Below are 27,541 nucleotides of genomic sequence, written 5' to 3'. Positions count from 1 at the left end.
ATCAGAACAGATGGAGCCGTGCAGGGGGCCAATTTGGAAGTTGAAAGCACGCTCCACTGTAAATATATCTGGCGTTCCTCATTCGAACGCGGCTCAGACAGACGTCGCATTTCAGGCGGCCATCAAGAGAATGTTTGGCAGTGGGAGACTCTGAGACAGGCAGTGTGGCTTTAAAGCAAAAATGAAAAAAAAAGAGGCATAAACACGCCTGCGACCGCTGCACTCGCACACCACCGTCAATCAGCAGCTTTAAGGTTGAGGTTGCCTAGCAGCGAACAAAAAGGACCCTACATCTTCCTCTCTGCTCTCCTCAGCAGTGCTGTGGGCTGCTGAGTGTGATGAATGAAATCAGAAGTATTGTCTGCCGCGAGCATATTCCTCCCTCTCTCTCTCTCCCTCTCTCTGTTCATTTCACTGTTATGATAATAATTCAGAGAACATTTTCTACTGTGACATTGGCAGTCACAAGCACACAACTTTCATGATTTTAGAACAGGCAGAGCAGACTTCGGATGACAGTTTCGGTATGTGCATTGTTACGGCCTCCTACCTAGGGTTCAGTCACAATCAAGCGCTTTATTTTTTCAGTTACTCTGCCAATTATCTCATGCTCTTGGCCCTACGTGTGCGCCGTGCATACAAAATGAACTCTCTTGCAATAGTCACATAATAACGCGCCGCATTGTTTTACTTGTACATTAGTTCACCCCACCTGTACATTATTAAATATTCATTTATTATCTTTTGCTTTGTGTTGGTAAGCTTCCCTCATGTTTATTTTGTCCTCTTCATCTCATAAACATGGACTCTCGAAGACTCCGCGGGAAGACAGCCGCCTGAAGGATGTAAAAGCCAACACATTAGCATTTTCCACATCCCCGTGTTTCATACCTTTTTGTCTTATCCCCTTCCTCTCGCGTGCGTTAAGCTTTTATTCCCATCTGTCGATCGAAAATGCCGTAATACGCAGAGTATGTGATCAAAGTAATGTGCGGCCTGCAGCGAGCGTGCCCAGAACCTTTGCCGCTTCATACTTAGCTGATTAGTCCCGGACAGTCGGAACACTTCAGAAAATGTGATAATTGTGTTTTCATGCTGTCCTGATGAGAGCCTGCCGCCTCATCATCATCATCATCATCATCATCGTCAGCAGCAGCAAAATCTTTCTCGGCGAACACACATGGATGTTGTTTACAGCCGGCTCTAGTTGATTCCTTGGTTCCGGTTAATATCTGGATGTGCTCTTTGAGCATGGCGTGACAAGAGACAAATGAATGTTAAATGTGTTTCGCTCACGTAATCGCATGGAGGTGTACTTGCAGAGAGGGTGTCAGCAGCGCATAATAAAAGTAGGGAGAAAGAGATTTTTCACACGTCCTGAGCGCAAACATTATTAGAAGCAGAGTTACCATTGAAGAGAATTTTTGCTGAACCAAATGGTGCAGAATAGTCAGATGAACCTGAAAGAAAAAAAAAACTTTTTAAAGAAATGTATAACTTGCGGAAGGTTTAAAATTAAAGGCTTTATGTGGGTTTGGTTCAGTCATAAATAATACATTTCTACAAAGGGCTTGTGAGGTTGTTCCTCTTTGCAAACCTCAATAGCTTAAAAAGCTTGCAGTACGCAGAAAACTGCTATTCAGCTCCTGTAGTTCAGTTGCTGTCAAGTGGAGCTCTGCTTGTAGCTCAGAGCTGTTATTTTGATACATAGCAATGCACAGGGTCTGGGAGACATGAGCGTAATCACTCTCCGATAATGGTTAAATAATTTGCCTAGTTTATTTTGATGTTTTTCAGACTCCACTTGATGTCGCAAATAGAAGTGGGGGCTTTGAATCCGAGCAGAACCCCCTCCAGCCTCTTTCTAAACATCACTTCAATTTGAAACACTTGCTTGGTGTAATAAATTGGCATTTGCCACGCTGTGGCAATGCACAAACATTCATTCATCAATCTGTCCCCTCTCACATTCCCCCTCTTCATCTGTCTCTTTCAGTCACCTCCCCATCTACTCCCGTTTTCTCGTCTCCTTTCAGTTCTCGCTCTTCTCCCCTCCTCCTCGCTCAGTCCCCTGCTTCACTTTTTAACCCCCTCCCCGTCAAATTTCTCTCCTGAGGACTACACCACCTACTCTCATGAATGCATCTGCGTCATTCTTCCCGTGCAACTACGTCAAACCTACTTGAGAATCCTGGGGGGGAAAGAGAGGTTGTAATGCGCTCCCTAAAAATGGGTATGCTAAGTGTGGCAGGAAGAAATGGGGACGGAAGAGGCAAAACATTAATATGAAGAAGGATAAAGGAGTGCATAAACTGGAGGAACAAGTGGAAGAGGAAAAATGCAGTGCTTAGAGTGTTAGGGTGAGGGTTTTGTCACTTGTAAATGTTCCACAATGCCATGTCTGCAATGTAACTGTTGTAGATAGAACAATGTAAAAAAAAAAAGGTTGTCCCATTTTATGTTCCTGCTCCCAGTCCTCTAACACTGAGTATCAGCCAATACCGAATCCATTCTGTCATTTCTTTGAATCAAAGTTTAATAGAACATAGGAGGAAGCTCTGAGAGATGGTGATTTAAAAGCACATAAACAGAGGTCAAGTTATTATTGCTTAGGTTAAGGAACAAGATCACGCCCCATGTCATATCAATACCCACTCACCTATATACACAAATCAGGCATAGAATTATGACCACCTTGCTAATATTGTGAAATTATTCTCATATTTTCATTCGTATCTAAACTGTCTTCGTTCACCTTTAGGTGAATATGTATTATGTTTGTCGCAGTATACCGGTATTGACGTCAATCGTGGTATTAAAAAAAATAAATTTCAATATTCTCTTGAAATTGCGCATAATATGTGTGAATTATGTACTAGCCATACCTGGCCCGCGCCTTGCACACTGTATCCCTGCATAACATTGTGATACATGGATGTTAGGGTGGTGCTGTTGAGCTCCTGCCAGCTCAAATCCTGTGAGGTGAAGAAGACCAGCATCAAGTGACAGGATGCAGATTTAGCGTGTCAGGCAGTGTGTCTGCTGTTACTTTGAAAGTAATTAATGTATATTAGAGAGTCTGGCCAACTCAAATTAAGGGCGCCATGTTAGATATATTGGAGGGAAGATTCTATAGGGCTATGTTGAAATAAATGTCTTATTTTCACCATTAACAACCTTATAAATGTTATTACCAACATCTGTCAATATGTAAAAGACCCTGCCCCCTTAAATATCCCAGCGTCTACTTACTTTAAATATCTTAAATGAGCCTGTAAAATGCTTTGTAGCCCAATCACCTCATCAGTCAGTGAGCTGTATTTACCTTCTCCTCAGTCTCCCGTGTTCATCCACTGTTAAAAGTTTGAAATTACTCAGAAATAGAAATTGTGAAAATTAAACTAGCCTTACTGTTATTTAGTATTATCATTAGTGTTAGAATTAGCACACTAGCCAAAATAACTTCGGGTAACCCAGGTAAAATGTGTCAATTAAATTTGTCTACCTATATGCACATGAATTACATACACACATGGGCTTTGCAGTATATATGATGGTAGCTACTATTTTCCCAAGCCTTTAGTCTAGATGACTAGCTAGCATAAAGCTAGCATAAGGATTGGTTGACTTTAAACTTCATTCATTTTTAAATTAATGGCGTTTTTCAGATCAAGGTACACATTAATGATGGTATGACTTTATTTTTGTTATATAAAATCTTAACAAACGTCAAAGAGAGACATTGACATTTACCTCACATAATAGAAAGAAATTAGTAGACATCCACTGGGGAAACGGTGGAGTTTCCCCTGTGTTTTCACAATCCTGTCCTGCTGCTGTAGGCTGAGCACTGTAGCATTTTTTAATTTCGAATCCAATTTTATTCTCTGTTATTTCTCTATGGATGCATATTGGTTAAATGTATCTAACATGGTGCCCATGACACACGTGACCAGCTCAGAACCAATCAGCATAGCGGGTTAGCCGGTCCATTCCCTAGACCCCCCCAGACTCTCTAATATACGGCTCTACGGATCGTGATATTATCATTATCATGACTTTGAAACTGTGAAAGTATGATATTGTGACAGCCCTAATATGTATGCTACCAAACATTACACACATCCTAGAATTTAATGACATAAGAAATAACATCAAATAAGCAGCATTTTGGCCAATGGCTGGGTGGAAGCTCATCCCTGACTCTGATGTCTGGCCTGTTATTATTGCTCTGGGAGTTACCTCTCATCAACTGCCTCTCTTTTATCTTCAAAGGACAGGGTCGTCAGTGGAGGAGGCAGGGAAGCTGTAGCCTCTAAATGTTGAGATCATTTAACTTGCCATCATACACAGACCTAAAGCAAGTTTGATTCTACTTTTATCAGATTCCTCTAAAGAAATACCCACATCTGTTTAAAGAGGCTCTAAATGTTTTCTCTCATTCACAATTTATATAAGCTTGAATGAAGTGCAATGTTTGCCTTCCCTCTGTGAAGAAATGCCAAGATGAAGCTCTTACATCAGCATCAGCGTCAGAGATGCCCCAGTCTGGATTGCTAAACATGGATCACATCTAAACTGGCAGTTATTAAAAGAAGACCAAAAATAGCGGTCCCCACACACTTGCCAGGAAATCTATACAGGGAATGGGAAATTCAGTTAGCTCTTGTTTTAAAAAAAGGTTCATTGAGGTGAGTTTGTCAGCAAATATAAGCTTCTTATAAACCAATCCTCCACAAAGACAGGTTTTTCTTTTCCACCCTAAAATTCTTTGATTTTTTTCTGATACAAAATATTCTTTATCTTGTGCCTTTTTCCGAGACTTGTTCCTTTCTCCCTCAGTCTGTGCTCTTCACGCCAGGTCATTATCAAAAAGCGGTGGCTTACAGAGGAAGTGCCATCTGTCCTTGGCAGACTCACGGCGTCTCTCCTGACGAGCTACTATAAATATAGTTGTGACATATGCGATGGAAACACAAACGTCTGCGGAGATGAAATGATGGGACTGTGATATGTATCATTTCAAATGTGGTACTGTCAATATTGACTGCACATTTTAGGTTACATATACAAATGACGATTGTGTGAATTCTTAAAAGTCCAATGAATGGATTTAAGAGCTGAAGTGAATTAATCCAGAAGATGGGCAAGCAGTCAGAGACACATATAAACACTAAGCTCACCTTCAAACACTCATGGGTTTTTATTTTTCTTAGGACCTTATCTAGACCAGGGGACTCAAACATACAGCCCATGGGCCAAAATCCAGTCTGCTGCATGAATTTGCAGAGTGAAAAATATGAAAATTACTTTGAAGACTACTGGTATTTGACAAGGTTCATTAAGTATGTATGATGTCCTGTGGTCAACATGGTTCCTGAATGCACCATAGTCTTGTGTTGTAAATGCTATGGACAGGTGTCAGTCTCCTTGATTGGAAAGTTAGTGATGTTCATGTTAACGTACTTAACGAGTTTCCAGGTGGGTGGAGCCTAGAGGAGAGAGATGGAGCGAAAAAGAAAGTCACCGCTAAAACTCAGACTAGCAATCTCTAATGTTTCAAGCTAGTGTGATGTAGTTACGTACCTTCCTGCACGATTTAGAGCATATGTTCGCTGGAGAGACTTTGGAGGAGCCTTTTTCGCTCGTAAATTTTACTTAATTGAAGCTAAAGCTGGTTAGCTCTTATGCTTATGAATGTGGACGGAGCCTGAAGACGCACTTCTTCACCACAGTGACAAGACACTGCTGAAGGAGTGTTTTGTCAGATTGTATTTGCATCCCAGCAACTGTGAGTACTGTTAGGACACTGTGAACTGGATTCAAATGAGCTCCAACATGTGCGCCAATCGTTAGGTACCATAGACCAATTAACTAAGAATCTATTCAAAATTCAGAGGTGGGAACCATTTAGCCCAAAATAAAGTTATTTGTCCTCCAGAAGGACCTTTGTGATGATGTGTCCCGGTGAAGAGTGAGGAACCTTGGTGTGACATTGGTTTTGTTAATGCGTGGTAGGTTGAGCTCTCATGGGCAGCACAGATGTATATGAAGCTAACCAGGTCTCTCTGTACCCTAGAAAGAGTCACACATTGTAGCTGCTGGTATACACACATCCCAAATTTAATACTTTAGTAGACCTGCCACCTGTTCACCTCCACTAATAGTTGTCACTCTTTGCTTAAGAGTGGCAGACAAAATACAACATCCAGTGTTAAATAACACAGTGATAAAATTGCACCTTATTTATTTTTTTCAAGAACTTCCATGTTGTTCATATTATGTACTTTTGTCCTATTCTTTGAACTAAAACAAAGGGAACCGTTTGGACTAGTCCAATTCTACTACAATGTCAGTTTTCCGGCCCACTACAGATCAAATTAGGCTGCATGTACCCCCTGAACTAAAATGAGTTTGACACCTCTGATCTAGACCCTTAGAGAATCAGATTGGAACCAAAGGGTCACAAGTTCGCACGCCCTCCTGTCCATAGCTGAGGTGCCTTGAGCAAGCACCTAATTCCCAAATTGCTCGACCGGCAGAGAAAGAATTTCCCCATGAGAGATCTTTTTCTCCTTAACCCTGACCTAATTGAATCATTTAAGTCTTAAGATCTTTCAACAACAAAACTGTCCCTCACAACTTAATGAAGTTCATCAAACAATCACACACACACGCACACACACACACACTCGTCCCACAGGATTAGATCATCAGCAGCTCAGTGTTATTCTTCTGGACAATTGATATTTCCCTGGCACATTGAGCAGCCCCGTTCCTCAGCGTCTGTATTTGCATGAAGGAGCAGCAAGCTTCGACCAGCTGCGTCTTTCAGGACCTCCTCACCACCCCTGTTTGACCCATTTTCCCCAGAAATCTGAGCCCTTTGAGGCAATGAGGAAAGCGCATGAAAACAGGAGTGGAGGCAAAGCAATAAATATGTGATGAGGTTGTGTTTAAGGTCTTAAACATACGGTAAATATACACTAGAGTAGATTTATTTTAATAGTTCTACAGATACAGTACATACAGGAGCTCACTGTTGGGACTGGTTCTGTGGTTGGATGTTCAAATTGAGCAAGAGTGCTAGTAGCTTTTGTAGTTGGAAACACACAGCACATAGTTTACGTTAACATTAACAACATCACTGACCGCTTATTAACAAAATGTCCACTACATGGATGGACTTCACCAACCTTGCTGCACCTGAATGAGTTGCAGTGGACAGCCGGACTCCTTATTGTTCATGGCACTAGGATCTGACACGTGGCTCACACCATTTCTGATTAGCAGGAACCAAAACTACAGCTCCGGTCTAAACAGAGAGCTGTTTGCAGACACTAGAGTTTTGTCTTTGGGTGATGGTGTCGTTTTATTCAACCACATTGGTCCCGAGAGAAATCCTCTGACAGGCGAACAGGATATTAGCCACCTTCTTGTCACCCTGCTTTGTGGTTGCAGGCCATGGACTGAAAAGCATTAATCACTGACTTGAATGATGAGAAGGTTGACTTCATCTCATCTCATCTTACTACCGCTTATCCTAGGGGGTTGCTGGAGCTCATCCCAGCTGTCACTGGGCGAGAGGCGTGGCACGACCTGGACATGATGCCAGTCTATCGCAGGGCTGAGAAGTCTGACTTGAGGGCAGCTAATTATTTATCAGGAGGCAGCAATTGGATACAGGTAAAATGAGAAAAGAAGCCTGTACTTTGAACGCCAGCCTCCAACATTGAGCTTTTTTTTTTTTCTGTTTTTTTTTTTTTTTTTTTAAATAATTCTTAAAGACACATCGGGTTACTGGAAATTTTTTGAAGTTGTGATAGAAGATACGCACAAGAAAACAGCTCGATTTACCTCTCCACTGCTGTGAAAGTGTTCATACGGAGAAATTACGATAAAGACCCTTTGTGAAAGAGTAGAAATATAATGTATAAAAGAAAACACCTGCAGGAAATTCCAGGCCAGCTTCTTCCACAAAAGTAAATGTCAAAAAAGCGCTTCAAACCATGGCAGGACCCAAAGCAAATGCTCTTGAAGGTGGCCTTTTCTGTAAACTTCATCCATGGATACAAGCTAGAATGTGCACCTGATGATAAACAAAATGTATCTTCAACACACTGGTGGACTTTCTGGGAGAAAGCATGTTCCAGGAGAGGATGAGCTGAACAATGCTGGAGAAAAGGATGTCTGGGTGACTTTGGTCAAGCAGTTGCCACGGCAACCCAGTACCAAGTGAAAAAATTAACGGATGGATAGAATTGGCAGAATTGGAATCCGGTAGTAATAAAAAAACAACAACAACTCACAATTGTGATTTTGGATGTGCTGAATGTAAAACTCCCTGTTGGCACTGGCTGGTTCTATTAAACTATAATATACATGTCTTTTCCCAGGATGCCTGCACTCATCCTCACAAGCACTTACACAAACAAGCAGGCATACAAGCAGCGAGCCGCCTGTCTTCACCAGGGAACTTTGCCTTTTTAGCAAACCTGTAAATAAATAAAGAGCACCACCGTGAAGCAAGGCGTGCAGAAAGCTTCACAGATGACAGATATGTTTAACCAAACACAAAAACAAGGGCAACTTTTGTTCTGGGCCGGAAAAAAAAAAACAAAACAAAACACGGGAGTTCTCAATGTAAGCTCCTAGATGACATAACGATGGCCGTCAGTGGATTAAAATGAGTGTGCAAAATAAAACGAACAAGTGTGGCCAGAAAAATCACTGTAACTAAAACACAGTTCTACCAAGCTTGTGTGCGCCAGTGTGGTTAACAAAACACATCACGGACAACATGAAATATTTACATGTTAATCCTTTTTTTAAGCTGCGCTAGAGTTTTGTGCCTCCATGGACAAGAAACTGTCCTTCCCACAGTATAATGAGGACCTGGCGGCATACTAAAACACCATCTACATGATTAAATTTGTACAACTCATTAGGCAGCAGAGACTGAATATGCAGACGTGTCAACGGTGAGACTCACCAACCTGTGACCTTGCAGACTGAAACTGGAGAGCCCCAGAAAGGCACCCTTCAACGTCCTTAAACCTGCTGTGATCGTTTTCAGCGCAGCCGGTGGCGACCAATCCCACCAGCAGCTGTGAACAATATTCCCAGGATGGCGACCAATCAGGACTCCTGTCATCAGAGCGATAGATTTGGACTTAACAATCCGCTCATTTCTGCTGACAGCCCGAAAGCCTGGGGCAAGAGTCCTGTTGAGGGAAAAGCGGCGTAACCTTCAAAATTGTATGTTGAAAAAGATGCCGGTTGTGGGTGATTGAAGGTGTTGAAATTGAGTTTTGCAATGTATTTGTTATAGTTTCATCACACGCAGGGAGAGAAAAGAGAAAAGGGTCGTGTTGTAGTCTTTTCCAATAGTACATCAATGAATAATTACTTTAAACCACTTAGTATCCTACACTGAAAATGATAGATACATTATGTATGCATGCCTGCCTGCCTCCAGATTTGAATCTGAGCAATGATTTATAAGTCTGTGGTCTAAATTAAAAAACAAAACAACAAAACAACAACGTTATTATCCCCCCAACCTAATCTCCTCTAACATTTGGGCCCTTCGTACTCTGATCAAAGAGCTTCACTGTAGAAGATTTGTGGGGCCTTCAGGTGGGGTTGTGTTCACAAGAACAATCCATAGGGACTCCCGCTTCTTTTGGAATTCACAACGTGAAGGTCATGGAAGTATATTTTTGGCTTTATTGTGAGTTAATGGATTGAATTGTAATTTAGCTGTAAAGAATTGTTTTAGTGGTTATGACTTTGTTCTGTTCTATAGAGCGTATGCATTGACGTCACTGCCGCCCGGGGCCGCGCCCCCTGAGTGGCAAAAACATGGTGAAAGGTATCAGTAAATACAGTGAGACCAGGAAAAATGTGGATTATCAGATCAAATAAATGACTCAACAATGATCCACATGAACTAGTTTCAGTTTCAGTTAAGTTAGTTTTAGGTCATTTCAGCTGTGATAAATGTAGCTAAATAAAGATGCTAACACTAAGAGCTTTATTCAGAAGCAACGTTACCCATAGAATACTGTAGTGTCCGACCAGATATTAAAAGGATGGTGAGGAGCGATCACAAATATTTTGTTTATTGTTTTATTGTTATTTATTGTTGGAACTGTAATAGTTTAGTAGTGTCGGCACCAAAACAACAACATCCACAAACTTATTTGACAGCCCTCCAGAACGTAACTTAAGAAGTAAATTGAGGACTTAACACAGCATAAATTAATATTACCTGACACTAAACACACAAAACCACAATACCAGGTTTCTGTGCCTGGATTCCAGTTTTATCTTCTTAATGTAACGATTCATTTACTTCTATTTTCTTTGGCAGTTGGAGCCATCTGTAAAAATATATCTCCGACTGCTTTTCAAATCTGTTGGCACAGTTAATCACACAGCAGCTCTTCTCCATTTTTTAAATTAATTGTACAATGTAGACGGTATTAAAGCCCATGATTCAAACTAATGCGGCTAATCTCCATGCTCAACTGTCACTTTTTGCTACTCAGTGGAGACTTCGCTTGCTGTGACATCATGTGCATACGCTCTATTTGACAAGTTTGCTAGCTTGCTAATTAGTCCTCATGACACGTTCACATTACTTCAATCCAGCGTTACCACTTGTACGCCAGGCATTTTGTGTGCAGGCAGCAGACTTCCACAAAGTGGTCCGCAGCAATGATGACGCCATCGGCATCATTAAAAGCTGCATCTCAACCCGAAGAACCTGGAACATTGAGTCCCAGGAGCATTTTGCAATGAACTAAAATATCCCTTCGGACACTTGGCAGCCCAAAGACCTGAAAAGATACTTGAATTAAGAAAACACAAAACAAGCTGCAAAACAACAACTAAAATCAGTAGGCAATGGTAATACAGAGAACGTGGAGAAGATTCAAGTCAAATTGATGTTACCGGTTACTGTGGAGATGGCTTGTGAGATAAAATACAACAATTTCTCAGCCGGTCTGAAATGTCCAGCACTGTAAGCACCACATCCAAAGTTCCTGCACTTTTGAAAAGTACTACCCCACAGACAGGGACATTTTGGGTGGTAAAATAATGGCTCATGCAGTGGAAACACACTGAGTGTCAAAAGTTCTTAATCCCTGGGGGATGTGCCTGGGGTGGAAGCAAGACTTAAATGGTAAACACAGATCGCGTTCTTTTTGAGTTTAGCAGCTTACTTGCTCACCGTGCTGTAAGAAAAGACACACTCTAACATTACTGACCTCCCTCCTTGGGATGATAATCCCTCGAGGCCGAGGGTTCGGATGACGACACAAAGACCAGTGTAATTCATATTCTCTTGCAGGGGTGACTTGTAATTTCAAATTTCTGAAAGTCTGAAATACAGCAAACTTTCTTCTGTATTTCTTTAAATGAATATGCGGCGCTTTACTGTGTATTGATTTAAAGAGAACGCATTTCTCTCTGCCTTACTCTCTTTCTCTATGTTGTGGGATAAGGCTAAACTTAGTGCAAATGAAGCTTCCTCTTCTCTTCAGAAATTAATTGTGGCAGAAAGTATTGAGGTACATGAAATAGAATATAAAATATGCGATTTTTTTTTCTGGAGCTGCCAATATGTAAATTTATGAATATTTACTTAAGAGGATTGTGACTGCATTTTGTGTTTGTATTTGAGGCCACGTTTATATGAAACCTCCATATTTATACATGCAAAAATGCAACCCAAGCTGGTTATTTCTGTTGACCACACTCTACCTTCGTGATCACCTCGATTACCAAGAGCTTCTCTGGATGAAAACAACTGTGGGAGGAAAACAGCACGCCCGTGTATGGAAGAAACGCTAACGGAAGGAGACATTCCAATTGTAATAATCCGGGTGCCAAGTCAAGCAGCTCGCCTTCAGCTCCGAGCAAAAACATAAAAGGCTTCCTTTGTTTGTCTTCATTTGTTTTTTTGGAGGTATTCATTGCTCGTCAGGCACTTAAAAATAGCTTGTTCATGTTGCAAACGGAGAGATAAAAGGGTGTTTAAAGGCACTTTAGGGAGGGGGGAGGCTTTCCAGGCTAATTGTGGGAGCTTCTCATACATAGTGTATCAGCACGCACAGTGCCGTGTCTGAAGACCTTGTGCCGGTAGAGACGGTCTCCGTGGGCATCTGTGAGGAAATGAGCTGTGTCTAAAATGAAAACATTTGTACCCAGCGAAGTGAGCTGACTTTTGACGTCGGGTGTTCCTGTATATTGAGGTTAAAGTGCGAAGCTGTTAAGGAATGTGTGCTGCTAAAATTTGCGAGCAGCCTATTTACTGAACAAGATCTAAAAGTGGACTCTTTGAAAAAAATAAAAAATAAATTAAATGTCACCTAACATTGTTTGTGCTGACGTCGTAAGTGTGACGCATTGTCTTACATAATTCCCCCATTCCAATTCTGGGAAAGCGTTAAAACTTAATGAACCCTCGGAAATGGTTGCGCTCCACACTATAAATTCCATTTTTAATTATTATGACGCAGTCAGGCTGGCACAAGTCTCAGGACTGCGTGTGGCTGCTCGGCACAGATGTGAAACCATTATCAGGAAGAAGACACACCAAAGGTGAAGTTGTGGCTGCAAATAAATGAAAAACACTCACATATGGAGGAGAAAAATAATCCCCTACCATATTCTTAGGGTATAATTTTAGGATTTTTAGACTTTTTTGTGTCAGTCTTGGCAAATACAGTTACTTTCCAGTTTATTAGGCACACTGGTGTGCAGTTATGCTGTTAATCTGGATTAAACACCAGAGTGTTATTTAGACTCGCCCACTGACCACAATGCAACTCAGCAGTGTGACAAACCACAGCCTCCAAGTCGAGTCAAGTGTTTTCACTAGTGTACCTAATGAAATGAAATTTAATGGATCTAAACTCATGGCACAGGACAAATGACAAATTCTCCAACTAAAATAACAGTGAAGAGGATCACATTTTTCCAGTTTGCCTTGTCTCATCTCAGCCGTGGTTAAATTTCTGTGAGGAAACTGCAATATGAATGAAAAATCATTCATTTTTCATTCCTTTTACAGATAACTGTGAGCGTCCTGTCGCAATAAAAGAACGGATGTTTCTCCCGGTGCTCAGTGCACCAGGACAAGGCCATTTACTGTCTCCAAATACTCGATCACCTCCACTCAGGTTTTCCAATCAGGGCGACACAGCTTGTGCAAGCCGTGCTTCTGTTTTGCTGCGTGTAATTGTTCAAGTGGCTCTCGCAAATCTGTGACAAGACACGATTATTACGTGGCTTTATTCTCCTGGCCTAATTGTCAGAACAACAGCTGTGGATAGATGTTCAGTCTTGTATTCATGCGTGTTGTCCCAGGAGAAATGCACAGGAAAGAGAGAGCTTTCCTTCATCTTCATGGCAGAAGTGAGAAGGAAATAGGTCTCAGGAAATGCTACTCACACATGGCATATCCTGGCCATAACACTGATCCATAGTGAACAGGCTTCTTAATAATACCTGGCAATGCCTCTTGAACTTATATAAGTTATAGGACAGAAAAAAAGGAAATCGTGTTGCAAGCTTGTCAAAGCATATAAATTGCTGAGGCATCATTATGCCGAAGGTAACGAAAAACAGAATTGGCCCGCAGGTAGTTTGTGTCCACATGATTGATACTACAAATCCCAGACTGCATTGCACTAGCTGACTTCGCATCAGGCAGGTACATTAATCAACTTTATTGACAAACGCATTAGTTTCATGGTTGCCTCGGTAACCGTTTAGCATCGGTAGAGCACAGCTTCTGAAGCTCCATCAGTCCATAACTGATAACTGATAAAAGCTCAAACCACGAGCATAAGAGCATGAAATGCTACAGGATGTTAATGGAGACTCTTATACAAAGACGCAGTAACGCTGTACCAGTTTGCAGTAGCGATAGGAGTTCCAGCTCTTTTTAGAGAGCCTGCTCTTTTGGTTCGGCTCACTAATGGCTCCTCAGGCTTTTTTGTTGCTTACATTATTTTATTACCAAATCATGTGCGTACTGTAAAGGGGATTACTAGTGGAATTACATGATATATATATACATATTATTGAAATGGCTAATGGTTTTATTTAAATCCTCACTGAACACCTCTGGACTGTCGCCTGAACCCAGAACCTTCTTGCTGTGCTGTCAGTGCTAATTATTTTGAATTTGTATACATTTGTGCGCTAATCAACATTTCTAGTTACTACAGCCAGAATACAAAGGATAGAAAGATCAAACTTCTGAAAACTTTGCCCTCTGTGGAAAGCTTTGGCGGGCCCAGGAAGGACCATGTAGCAACATGAATTATTTTCTATGCCTCAATAAATGTTTGATAGATAGAAAGAAGCAGTCAGAGCCATCCCCTTTGAACAATTAACGAACACAGATTTTAAAGCTTACTACCACACCACTGTGCGCCCCACAAAAAAAAACTAACAAAAAAAACATGTAAACATGGACAGTTCGAATGTGCCTGTGTAAGTTATTTGTGGAGCCTGCTCAGTATGAAACTTTACACATATCGCTTTGACATTGAAAATCCCGGGTTGACCATTTTTGGTGTGTATCAAGGGTTCGCCAACAGTTCCAGGTCTCACCTAACGCTGTTAAAGAGCTACATCATTCCATTACATTTATTTTAATGCTTTCAATTTGTTGATGACCTGAAGAATGGACCAGTCAACGCATTCCTGCTCACGTCAAAGACGAGCCGAGCCAAACCAGGTTGACATGGTTTGACCTGGATTTTTTGTCAAATGTGAAAGGGGCTACAGTCTACGCTCACGCCATGTTTGTTTGTGCGTACGTCGGTGCCAACATCAACTATATGATCATCATTTAAACATGTCTGATTCTTTTGAATTACTTCCCGGTCTTAGGGTCAGTGTCTTTTTTCAATTCAGCGAATTCTGTTTTGTTGGCCCTAATTTAAATTTAAATTTTAAAAACGATGGATTTCTGCAAACACACTTTTCATGCACCTCTACGCTACTTTTTTGGCCCACTTTCCTCCATTTTGTGGATATATTCGTCCGGGTGAAAAATGGGCCAGAACATTCCCATGAGTCTCCACATGTAGACAGGAATTAGATTTATTACCCAGAATGCCCCACAGGGGAAGACTGTCCCGTACACTGTCTAAGCAGAATTGATGCAACTTGGAGGGAAGAGAAAGATGAAGAGGAGAAGAACCAGCTATTTTGAGAGCAAGAGAGAGCAAACAAGAAGAAAAGAAAATGCAGAGAAAATAGGAAAAGAAAAAGGGAGCAACGGAGGAGACAGCAGGTCGATAAGTTCTCTTCAGACGTACAGCACATGGGGTACAGATGAGTTCTACATATTTGTAAGAGGTGCCTCATTAGTTTTTCTCAGTCTTTTTGACTTTGTAACCCTGAACAGGAAGTGACGCCTACTCACCCCCGACTCAAAGTTGAGTTAAATAAAAGAAAGTTTCACATCAGGCAGCAATATTGAATAGTTTTATCCTAATAAAGGATTGCATCCCGGCTACATTTATGTGGAAGGTTTTGCTCGTCGCCTCTGAAATTAACACCGCTTATTAAACAGACCTAGTGAGCTGCGAGAAAGACAGATATTTCCCTCCAGGAACTGGCAGAGACCAAAACAAAGCTAAACCCGTTCATCAGGTGACCAATAACATGACCTAGACGGTGACTGCACTTACTGTTGGTTAAAATGTTTTCCGTGCGGGCTTGTTTCAACTCTTCCCAAGTTTCCATAGAGTTAATGCGAACAGAAACAGAAGACTTTAGAAATGCTATGAAGTACCATCACAAAGTGTGGACATTAATTTATCTCATTTAACATGTCAGGCAATGCATATACCTACTGGCAGATAAACTTGTACTCAGGTTGATCTCCACCCTCTCATTCATCACTTATTGGGAATCTATCAGCAGGCTCCGCTCTGATGGATGGCATCGAAAAAGCAATTTTAAAGTCAAGAATCAGGAAAATACATCAAAAGGTGCATCTCATGACAGAAACCACTGCGTGTCAATACTGTAAACATATTGATATAGTAAAGCCAGTGTATGGTTTTAAAAGAGTAACAAAAAAATAAATGTCACATGTCTTCCCACCAAACACCAGACGTCATTTGGACGTTGGTTTTTGGGCTAAATCTGGTCGGTCCGTCATAGTCTTGATTTAGTCCAGAAATAGTTGTTCAAAATTGGGCTGTGTTTGGACGGTCCAATTTTGTCCAAATTTTGTCCACAAATAGTCATTGAAAATTGGGTTGTGTTTAGCCTGTCCAGTGTGGTACAAATTTAGTCCAAACATTGTTGAAAATTCAGCTATGTGTAATCCATCTGATTTGGAAAAGAAGAGGAAGAAGAAGAATGGGAATGGCCAGGAGTGAGAGTGATGGGTACAGGATTGCTGGTGGGCTGTTTCTTCCTTATGGAGAGTTCGTATACAATTTTCCAATCAGAAAAGAAAGAAATTACCATAGTATTTGATGCCATTCCATCAACGTAATGCTTTTTAGTGGACCTCCACCTACCTACATGTGACTCCCTCCTCAACCCAGTTGACTCACGAGTTGGAGTTGGAGTTGTTTCTCGCAACATACTCAAAATAATAATAGAAACAAACGTGTCTTACTTCAGAGAGATATTGTTATATCATATCGGAATTGATTTGCGAATGACATCAACTAGAGGAAAGTCTGGTTGATTCCCTATAAACACCTTGTGAATAAGGTGAAGGAAGAGTCATTTAGAATTATTCACAAATATAACCCTACTAATACATAGGGAAATTCAAAAGAGACACAAACACAAACTGTTCTGTAACTGTTAACTTAACTTAACTTAACTTAACTTAACTTAACTTAACTTAACTTAACTTAACTTAACTTAACTTAATCTACTAGTCAAACGCGATGTACACAACGTATTGGGGACCCAGAGGGTCACAGGGGGCTGGAGCCTGTCCAAGCAGTTATTGGGGTACAGGGGTACACCATGGACAGGTCGCCAGTCTGTCATGGGGCTAACACAAACAGACAGCAGTGAAAAAACAAAAAAGCAACCAGACCACTACTTGTACAAATCAGCAATAATAGCTGGATATGAACTTCCATGATGATCACCTTAACATCCCACTTGTTGTAATTATAGTAGTAGCCAAAAATGGCTACATTACAGTAGCACTGTAACACTAACTAGAAGCAATTTGCATTTCTTGCAGAAATGCAGTGTGGATGCCCTCTGCCGAACCGCCCGCCGCATCTGTGGAAAATTGTAAATTACAGCAGGTGTGATCTATTTATGGGCTGCCTGGAAGCTGTAAATACATCATACTGACAACAAAAGTAGTGTTGTTAACATTCATTCCTCCATTGGTCATTACAATATGGATCTAAATTGGCAGTTTGTGAGTGGTCACAGTCATTTGTATAAAATCTAAACAGAAAGCAATGCTGGTTCTTTACTGGAAGGATAAATTTCCACGTCCTTGCTGAGACGTAGATGTCTGTCTGCCATGTATAATGATACAAACAAGAGCCACTTAGCTTACATTAATGTAAATACATCTGTAAAACCACTACCTGTCATGTTTACACTTTGGCTGTATTGCAGAAAGTATTTTTAATTACTAAGTTGAAGAAGTGAAGGTGTTGTTTTTTTACCTGTGGCCAAAATTTTTCTTCCCTTTCAGCCTTGACTGTTATGCTAAGCTAGCCATTTATGGCCTCCTCTTCTAAGTTTCGTCAAAAACACTAATAAGTGCACATCTATATCACCATTCCACCGACCAAGAGGTGTATGTGTGTGTTATGTCATTTCTGCGTGTTAGCTTAGCCATAGCAACTGTAGCAAAGTTTGTTAACCTGCTACCTGCTAGGTAACATTAGATATGTTGCCTTCAAGTGGTTTGCTGGTTCAGCCAAAAATGGCAGAAGTGAATAGTGAATTGTAATTTCGCTCTATTCTTAAAGGCTTCATCCTTTTGACTTTGCATTTCCTACATTAAGCTCATTTGCTCGCTAAACTGTATCAGTGCCTTCTGTAAACAAACAACTGCCTATCAAAAAACTCAAGACGCATGGTTCATGTCATCTTGAACTCTTCTCGTATTTTGTGAACACGACTTCACACATTGCCGTGGCGATGGGCTTACATGAACTGCTGGTTTCTGCAGGGAGTGGTGTGTTTATTCGGCCAATACCAACAGTCTTTCTCAATTAGTGACGCCACCTTTAAATATTACTCTACCACAGACATTCAATGAACTAAATGCTAAAATGAAAAAAAGTTTAAATCCTGTTGCCTCTGGCAGAGGCCGTCTCCAAACCATCTGGCTTTTGACAGTCAAAAGCCAGACTGCGCCGTGCTGCTGAGTGCTTCATCTGAGCTCCCACACCACGACTGATGGAAGTTATTCCACCAACTCCAGTTACAGATTCGCCTCTGTGGCTATACCAATTCCATATTGTTGTCCCCTCTTAAACGCTTAACGGGCTGTCATATTAATACTGAGCAGCGCGCTGGAAAAACAACATGTTCTCAGTCAAATTCATGATTTTCTGTGGTGCCCGGGACTCAGTGAACTGTGACTCTAAGTACATGTAACACGTACATGTGGCATCCTGTGTGTGCCTTCACCTGTACCATGTGTCATCTTCTCTCTTTTTCCTGTCTATCACACAGCATGTTAGTAAGCAATGCCAAATCCTTTAAAATCGAAAGGATTTAAAAGAGAGGTAGTAATGATGTGTGTAGTAATGTCGGCTAATGCTAGTTTAGAGTTATATAGCTCTGCGCTAACTGAACTATATTCTGGACATAACGTGGCTAAATTTTGATGGAACTTGGTCAATGCTTCATTATTTTTTCAATCCACGACTTCTTCTGTGTTGAAAATAGGGAACATTAAAGACTTTTGTCACATTAAATTTGAGGAGAAACTTTAGTTTAACGGTCGCGGTGCTCATCACGTCCACAGCCACACCTGCTGTCGTAGTTGACAGACTGACTGACAGACTAATTTATTGAGTACTGACTCACGATGAGAGACTGATCCCAGCAGTTTGTGAGTTTCCATGAACAGGAGGGCATTCACATGGCAGAACATCAGAACAGGTCTGGATGTATCATGTTATTTTAAGCTCAGCTGTTTAGTTAGGACTATGCTAACTTAGCCAACTTTAGCTACCAACAATAACAGTCTGTGTTACCACTGTGTGTCGACCTATGACTGGGGATAACACTACAGTATACCCCGGGTTTCATTGAACTTCAAAACAAAAAAGGGAACCGTTGGCCAGAAGCTCAGTGAGCTGATGCAGCACATGAGCTGGATGGAAAGTAGGTTAATTTTGCTTTTGATCTGTATGATAATTCATCAGTCAAGTTCTAAATGAGATCAACCAGCCTAACCTATTCTATTTTTTGTCTGACTTGTGCTTCTGCCTCACAAATTACTCTGTTAAGTGGTCTTTTCTCTCTCTCTATCATTAGACACCAGACGTGACAGCACTTCGCTCTGTTGTCCTCAAAGGCATTCCAATTTTACTTGGTAACGACTCCAGTGAATTCTTCAAGTACTTGCACATGAAAAAAGTTTAGTCAATAAAATAGAACTATATCTGTGCTGACACAGAAGATGTAATTCTATCGGCACAATATACAATATACATATTGTACAGTGATTGAGAGCAGCTAATCTGAGAGGTATTTAAACAGCCTGTAAATAAAAATGAAATTTGCAACATAAACACTGTACACGTTAATTCATTGTAAGTATAAGGAGCAGGAGTCCAGGTTGAAAAGTCACTGTCACTGTTCAAGAATATATGCATCTTGTGGACCATAACTGCAGTTTAACCATACCAAATTTATTTTGTTGGCTATATTGTAACAATCCAGTGCGAACACATATTTAAAACCATATTCCCTACCAAATGCTTTCAACATTAAAAATGAATGTTTTAGAAGAGTATAAATTGCCACACATGAAAAATGTGTGTGTGTGTGTGTGAGAGAGACGAGGCCCTAGAATGCACTGTTGATGTGCTGACAGTTGTCAGTAAAGATAGTCCTCATGAGGGTCCAAGTTCAGTAGACCTCCAGTCCATCTCCACTGACATCATTCTGGAGGGAGGTATCTTAATGGGTCTTATTAAAAACTTGCCTCAGGCAGTTTGTCAGTTATTTGGGCTTACATATGCATATGCATATTACATATTGCATTTGGATTACCCAAAATGAATGGCAAATACACTCAACTTCATTCAGACTGTGATGCTTGGACTGGGAAAGAAAAACCTCCCACCAAAACCGTTAACTTTGAAGAACAGTCTACTGGGTTAGACCAGTAAAGAGCTTCAGCTGTCAGATAGCACTTTGTAAATTATGGAGCCATTAATGTTCTCCTGTTATCAGATAAAGTTTTATGCTTTCATGCAACTGAGCTGGCTTGTTCGTGATCTCAATTAAAATAAAGAAAAAGTTTTTTTATTAAAGTGCACCATGTTTTTTTAATAGATATTGTAATGCAGCTGAACAAACCCAGTGAATGTTCTTATAAAGTATATTTTTGTGGTGTTTTCCCCTTTATCAGTGAACTGAAAAAAAGGGTGAGTAGTAAGTATTTAGTAATTCTAAGTGGGGTTAATTTTGTATCAAGCAGTCCACACAAAGTGAAAAAGTTAAGTTAACACTAAGCATGGCTATTAAGTTACATGAACTTAATTTTTTTTTAATTGTACTACTTGATTTCATACTGCACACTTAAATAAACTTTTCTAACTCAATATTCTTAAGAGTAGTTTTCTCAATTTTTTTTGAGGCAACAAGTTTGCGTATTTTAAGTAAGGTCAACTAATTAGATTTTACAGTGTGTATCATTAGTGTTGTGTTGCTTTGATAGAACTGTATCATCACAGCCTAGCCTCCTGCCAAGTTGGCTTATGACTGACTGAAATGAGAAAATGGGTATTTAAAAATGTTATTAAAATTGTTCCATATTATGGAGAACTAATCTTTTTACATTTTGTGATTTTTTTTTTAAAGGGGGTGAACTTTTTAGTTTATTGTGCACTTTTTGTAGTCAAATATTATAAACATTATGTTACTACAAATGTGTTTGCATTTGTTGTTAAATGTTAATTTCTTAGGTATTGAAAAACGTTTATTTTTTATAATGTTAATGTAAATTGTAAACAAATGTTTCACTTTTTTGTGAATTATGTCTAATTCTTGAGACAAAATTCAATCCTGAATTTGTGATTATAAGTTTCATAACATTGTAATAATTATTAATATATGATATCATAAAGAAAAATAATTCAGGGAGGTCTTTATAGACATCTTTTCAACGCCCTGAAAATTACGGCTTTTCATCTTTCACTTCAACCAAATGTAGACGTTGTTTGGACACATAGCAATGACGTCTTTTCAATGTCTTTTCAACTAATTTTTGCTGGGTGGGTTATTTCCCAGTGGGTGTGTGTGTGGCTATTAGCTTAATAATGCAGCACTAAGACCCTTCATATAACTAAAAGTAATTGTCATTTTCAAATGAAATGTGTAAGCAGTTTTTTTTAATTCTGATAAACATGGGGCTAATTTTAATAGTGGTGCCTCAATGAGGTGGGCAGGAACAGCAGGGAGGAATTCAAGGTGGCACAGATGTGAGAACAAGTACCGTTCTGTGGATAGAGGGACAACAAAGTGTCAGGTGGACAGATTGTTGTGAGGACGGGGGGGGATGGAGGTCAGCCAAGACAGACCAGCAGCTGGAAACCTGGCATGACATGGCCAGCATGAAGGAGAGTAGAAAGCTGGTGCAAGCGAAGGTGCACGCTTCAGTGAAGGAAGTACAAACAAATAGAACAGTGGTGATTTTAGAAAAGGGGCCATTACAAGGGTTAGGCCAATGTTTCTCAATTCCGGTCCTCGGGACCCACTGTCCTGCATGTTTTCGATGTTTCCCTCCTCCACCACACCTGATCCAAATGATAAGCTCGTCATCAAGCTCTGCAGTGGCCTGGTAAGGAGCCGTTCATTTGTATCAGGTGTGTTGGAGGAGGGAAACATCGAAAACATGCAGGGCAGTGGGTCCCGAGGACCGGAATTGAGAAACACTGGGTTAGGCAATGGTGCAACAGAGTGTAACCTGGCAGGACATCTGCAAATGGGACTCCTAAACATCTGTGATGTCCTTCCCAGCCCATCCAACTTGATGGTGAGCTGCAGTGAGAGAATAGAAACACATGCATGCTGCATGTATTCCTCGAACACTTCCCGAGTAAATGCTCAAAGGCACTGGAGGCACAACTGGGTGCTGAGACCATCAGTGACAGCAGATACATCTACCTGACAAGCAGGATGTTTGTCAGTGGATGAAGAGCAGCCACACAAAAGATCCAAGAAGAGCTCTGGTGTGTTGCTTTCCAAGAGCGGGTAATAACAAGTCACTGTTGAGAGGCAGTTAAAAAATTCAGGTCACATCAATCAGTCATTGTCAAGACCAGATATCACAGGGCATCTGAGGCTACGAGACAGCTCATCTTACTGGAGCTAACTGCGACCTGGGGCGCAGAGTACCAGGTGTCAGTGAAGGACTGATGCAGAAATGAAAGTGCACGCCATCGTGCACGCCGCTGGAGGTGAGCTGTCATTCTTGTCGGCAAGGCATGAGCAACGATGGGATCACGCAAACAGCAACGAGGAGGCGGCAGAGAAAGCTTCTAGATGGCTCTGGCTGACAAAGGGTGACTGGTGGGGTCAGGAGCATGCTAATACTACCCACCAACTCTAGCATTCAGTGCTAATGACTTGTTCAAGGATGTTCAGAGAATATCACAAGAACTGAGTCTGTTGATTAAATATTGTTCAGAAAATAAATGTACGCCATGAGAAATCTTAAAATGGGAATTTAACCATTCTTGAGTAAATGTAATTCGTTTATTTTCTGCTGTGTAGCAGTCTGATTTTTTTTTATCTATTATGAAATGATTTTTTTATGGTAATTCCACTTTTAATGAGTAGCCATTTTGTTCTAGTAGTAGTCTTATAATAGTATCCTGATATGCTTACGCTGCCTATTGTGAACACAGACTGGCTGCCCGTCTCTGTGTGACAGGCAGCTTTTGTTGATACAACTCACTGACAACTTCACAAAGATTGTGAAAGCGACTCACAGCTCCACTGTTTGTTCTTGCAATCACTGATAGACCCATCCAGCAGCAACCTCAAAATACCCACGAGCCGCTATGCTGAGCGCCTCTCACAGATGGTTAGCGCATGTGTTTGTGTACATACAGCACATATGTAGGTCAGGTACGCCACAGTCGCTGGTTGCCATGGGAACTGGCTATCAAACATGACTGCAATCTCTTGGAGAAATCGACTAGTGGCCAAGCTCCTGAAACCTCTCAACTCCCCCCTCTTTCTCTCGGCTGTTAACCCTTTCGGATTATCCCGCAGATTATGTGGGAATATTCATTCAGTTGACTAAACAAGCCCTGACTGAGTCCGTGAGGGTTTTCTCTGCTCGTTGGAAGATAGAGCATCACTTTAGATCAATAATCCAACACGCATCTGGCGATCCAGGCACACACTGGTGTCGCTTTTGCTGCCATTAACCTAAATGTCCTGGAAAAAAAAAAAAGAAAAATACGGAAAAAAAAAGATCCTAATCCCCCACAGTCTGATCTGGAATATCATCTCCACCTCACACTTGGTGCTTGTTTCTGATCCGTTCATGAGTGCCTGTACGGGACCTTGAACATTGACAGGAATCACAAAGGGATTCTCCCTGCCTGTCTCTGTCTGTCTCACTTCATCACACACCGACTTCATCCACACACACACGCACACACAAGTGTGCGCTCTGTATGGTGAGGGCATGCAATTGGATGCAGTGAGCTGGTGATGCATGTTGAATGCTGATGAGATGCTTTGGGTGCTTTCTTGAAAAAAGAGAGAAGCTGTAGAAAGCTTCCTCTGTGCCTGCAGGACAGAGAGGAAGGAACAGAGAGTGAGAAGGGGGGAAAGGAAGAGGGGGAAGAGAAAACAGACCTGCCCACATTATTCATCAATGTCAAACCCTGCCCTCACTTCCTCGTTAGCCCAAAGTGCGTATACGTACTATCCCTTGTCGATACTCATAGGCGGCAGCGCTACTCAATACTCCAAACAAACAAGTCTCTCTGCGACATGTTCCTTTCTTATCACATATTTAATTGTCTTCATGCCTCTGACGACTGCAGCGTGCAGACGCTCCGGTTAATATGGCCTCCGTCTCCACCGCATTATCCCATGTTTTCCTGCTGTAGATATGTACACAAGCCTGCTTTGTCCTCACAGTGCCCCAGTTTTTATGTCTGTCCAGGCTAATGAGGTGAAAAATTAGCTAGAGGCACATCAGAGAAGCTTTTAGGGTCAGCAGCATGCAAAGCAGTTTTTGGTGTGAGACAGCTGGGGATAAAACATTGTGAATTCATAAGCGGGATGAATTCATGCAGTTTTCAAAAAGCCGCCGTCCTTTTCATCAGCACGGTTAATCTGGATCTGTGACGGTCCCTCCCTCAGGTGGGCCTCAGGTCATCTAAGGAAAGCTGGAGCTCGGGGGTTTGAAATGGATTCTGTAAAGGATAAGACTGACATCATTCCGTAATTTTATTGTCAATAAAAAAGAAAAACACTGAACAGAACTGCAAGTTGAAAGCAGTTGAAGACACTCAAATGTGCACATTTACATTTTCAATTAATGTTATTCATATAATGCCAATAACATTACAAATTGTCTCAAGACACTTTATAGAGCTCATGAACTAAATCGACATACATCAATTCATCAATTCACTTTTTTTTTTTAATGACAACTGACTGAGAAATAATTCTACACACATGCGCACGTGGCTATCTTTGTGAGGACATTCATTGACGTAATGCGTTCCCTAGCCCCTGACACTAACTTGGGAACAAATGTCCTCACTTCGATGGTGTACAACCCGTGGTCCTCAGAAGGTCATCTTTACGAGAGCACACACACACTAAACACAAAACGTGTATTAATCCTCTGCTGAAAATAGTCCCTGAAAACGCTCCAGTTCAACCTCTTTAAGTAACATTTACTAAAAACTAGAGCACCCAGTTATCTTAGCCTTTTGGAAAGTAAGCCTACATATATCAAACTGAGTTGCACTAGTTTACATATCCATGCTTCTTCAGTCACATCAGTGATGGAGTAACACGGTCTTCTTTAGTGTAAAAGAACACTTGACAAGATAAATGAGGCTTTTATGACTGACTATAGCTTCAACAGCAAGAAGAGCAACAGAAATCTCTGCCTCTCTTGAGCGTTAAAGCCGCTAACTGCCCAACACAACTCCATTATCTATTGAAAGGATGTCACAAGATCAGGATTTTATAGAGCAAACCGACTGCATTGTCTCTTAAGTGTCTTAAAATGACCACAGCAGCTTTTATTCTCTATCTGAATTTGACACATGGAAAAGTCAAAGATCCCCTCAAGTCAATCAATGGGCATCCGAGCAGAACCCCCTGCTACTGTGTGAGCGGAAACACTGCGGTGCAATATGTCTAGCTTTGAGCTGTAGGTGGTCTTCCATGTAGAGTGTGGGGCAGGATGCTCTGTGGTTTTATTTGACCGCGCTTGCTCTGGCGTTTAATCTGCCTAGAAGTCAGTCCCACACTCCCAGCGAGTGAAAATATTCACAACACGTTGCTGCTGCTGCTGCTGCTGCTGTTACGGAAATTCGTCTGAAGACTGAGTCAGGGGATGATGCCAGCTGCCTTCTCTTCCAATAAAATGACTCAACACTCACATCCAGTCGCTGTCACAGCCTTCACCGCGATCAAAAAAGTGACACGACAGCACATTCATCTGACATGATAAAAAATGAAAAGGAAAAAAGTGCGACCTGCTGTGCTGGATGCATATTCACATGGGTGGCATGGAGATTTGGAGTGACTTGATTATTTCTGACAAATAATTTGGGCCAAAGTTTATAAAGGGAACCAGCCACAGCTGAGCCAAAAAAATGTAATTTAATTTATGATAAACAGATATTATGAAGCTGTTAATTAATATTCTGCCAAATGAGGTTGAGGTCAACTCACCTCCTCAGTTACTTCTAAGTATTAAATGAAACTCCAGTTGACTTTGTCATGACTCTTTTGTCTAGATGAGATTAAATCCTCGTGTTAATTAAGTTCACCCCCTGTGCCGCACATCACAACTCACCTCCTTTCTGTATTATCTGCAGGGAAGAGTATTTTCCACCGCAAGCAGGGACCGACCGGCGATGAATCAGATGCAATGTCATCTAAGTAGTGAGTCATCTAAACAAACAAGCCAACTGAATTAGATGTACCTTGTACTCTCAACTCTTGAAAACTGAGCAGCACTTGGACAGAAATTCAATTCTCTGCAGAGTCATGCACACGTCTCATCATTAACATTTCCACTGACCTTTTTTCTGTGTCAAAATGCGTCCGGCCTCGTCAAACGGCACCACACGCGTGCAATCATCAAACACCACACATGCACGAGAAAAATAAGAATTACATTCGGCTATAAACAGCTTCCCTTCGGGGAACCATAGTTATTAATGGCCTTTCTGCTTATTTCTCCCAGCTGACAGGTTCATTTTATCCACAAGTACAACCTCACTCCCATGCTTATAGGGCCACCTTGTGGTCCTAAGAGGCATTAAAGGCACACAACCGGTCACACTTCAAAGGCTTATAAAAAAAAAAGAAATACCAGAGGCTGGTAAGCAACACTTGTGAAATACACAAATTCTGAGGCATTTCTAATGAGTACACTTTATCTAACACTTTATCTTCAACTAATTTCACTTCCCCTTAGCAAATACATCTCATATATTCATCACTTTCTCATATTGAATCAACTTCCTCCTCACTTCATTTCTCAGTTCCTAGATGGTGCGTGCTGTAGACAGTCTTGAGCGACGATGAGCTTTTGCAGTTTCAGTGTGAAATTACGCATAGAAACAATAGGCCGCAACCGTTACGGCACGCATAATCTCCTCAAACCTGAACCCGTTACCTATTTATTTAAACCAAACATCGAGTTAGGAGCAGGACCGCACAGTCTCCACGAGACCAAGAAAAACAACACTGAAGCAATAACACAATTCTACGGTGACAGAAATGCAACCATGCGCAGGGTATTATATTACAGCATCAATATTTTATCAGCTGCCTGCTTTGGTTTGAGGAGCAGGCTGATTTAAGATCTGGCATTAAACTTTCATTTTTGACAACGTTCATAGTGAGTGATGGCTCAGGTATCCTTCAGCTGTTCCCTGGTTGTGCTGCTGTAGGCCTAAGCTGCTAGGACGTCCCGTGATGCCCAGTATTGACTGGTCGCATTTCTCCATCTGCAGAGTTCTCCACTCTGCTTATGATGACTCGTATACTGACATTTTAGCCTTCTCACCTGTAAGAAGCGATTATTGCATTGACATCTCACCTC

At 41.1% G+C, this 27,541-nt stretch overlaps 1 long non-coding RNA gene across 1 annotated transcript; it reads right to left on the bottom strand.

Moving 5' to 3' along the window:
* Positions 1-24,113: 24,113 nt before the first annotated feature.
* LOC125022826 lies at positions 24,114-26,645 on the bottom strand. Its single transcript, XR_007114488.1, has 3 exons — positions 26,513-26,645; positions 26,285-26,382; positions 24,114-24,659 (listed from the first exon to the last, which is right to left on the bottom strand). It is a non-coding gene; the product is annotated as an uncharacterized LOC125022826 (long non-coding RNA).
* Positions 26,646-27,541: the final 896 nt, after the last annotated feature.

Source organism: Mugil cephalus, chromosome 16 (genome assembly GCF_022458985.1).
Source record: "Mugil cephalus isolate CIBA_MC_2020 chromosome 16, CIBA_Mcephalus_1.1, whole genome shotgun sequence".
In the NCBI taxonomy this organism is placed as follows: Eukaryota; Metazoa; Chordata; class Actinopteri; order Mugiliformes; family Mugilidae; genus Mugil; species Mugil cephalus.
The sequence above is the reverse complement of the archived record's forward strand: the minus strand, read 5'-3'. Positions and strand labels throughout refer to the sequence as shown.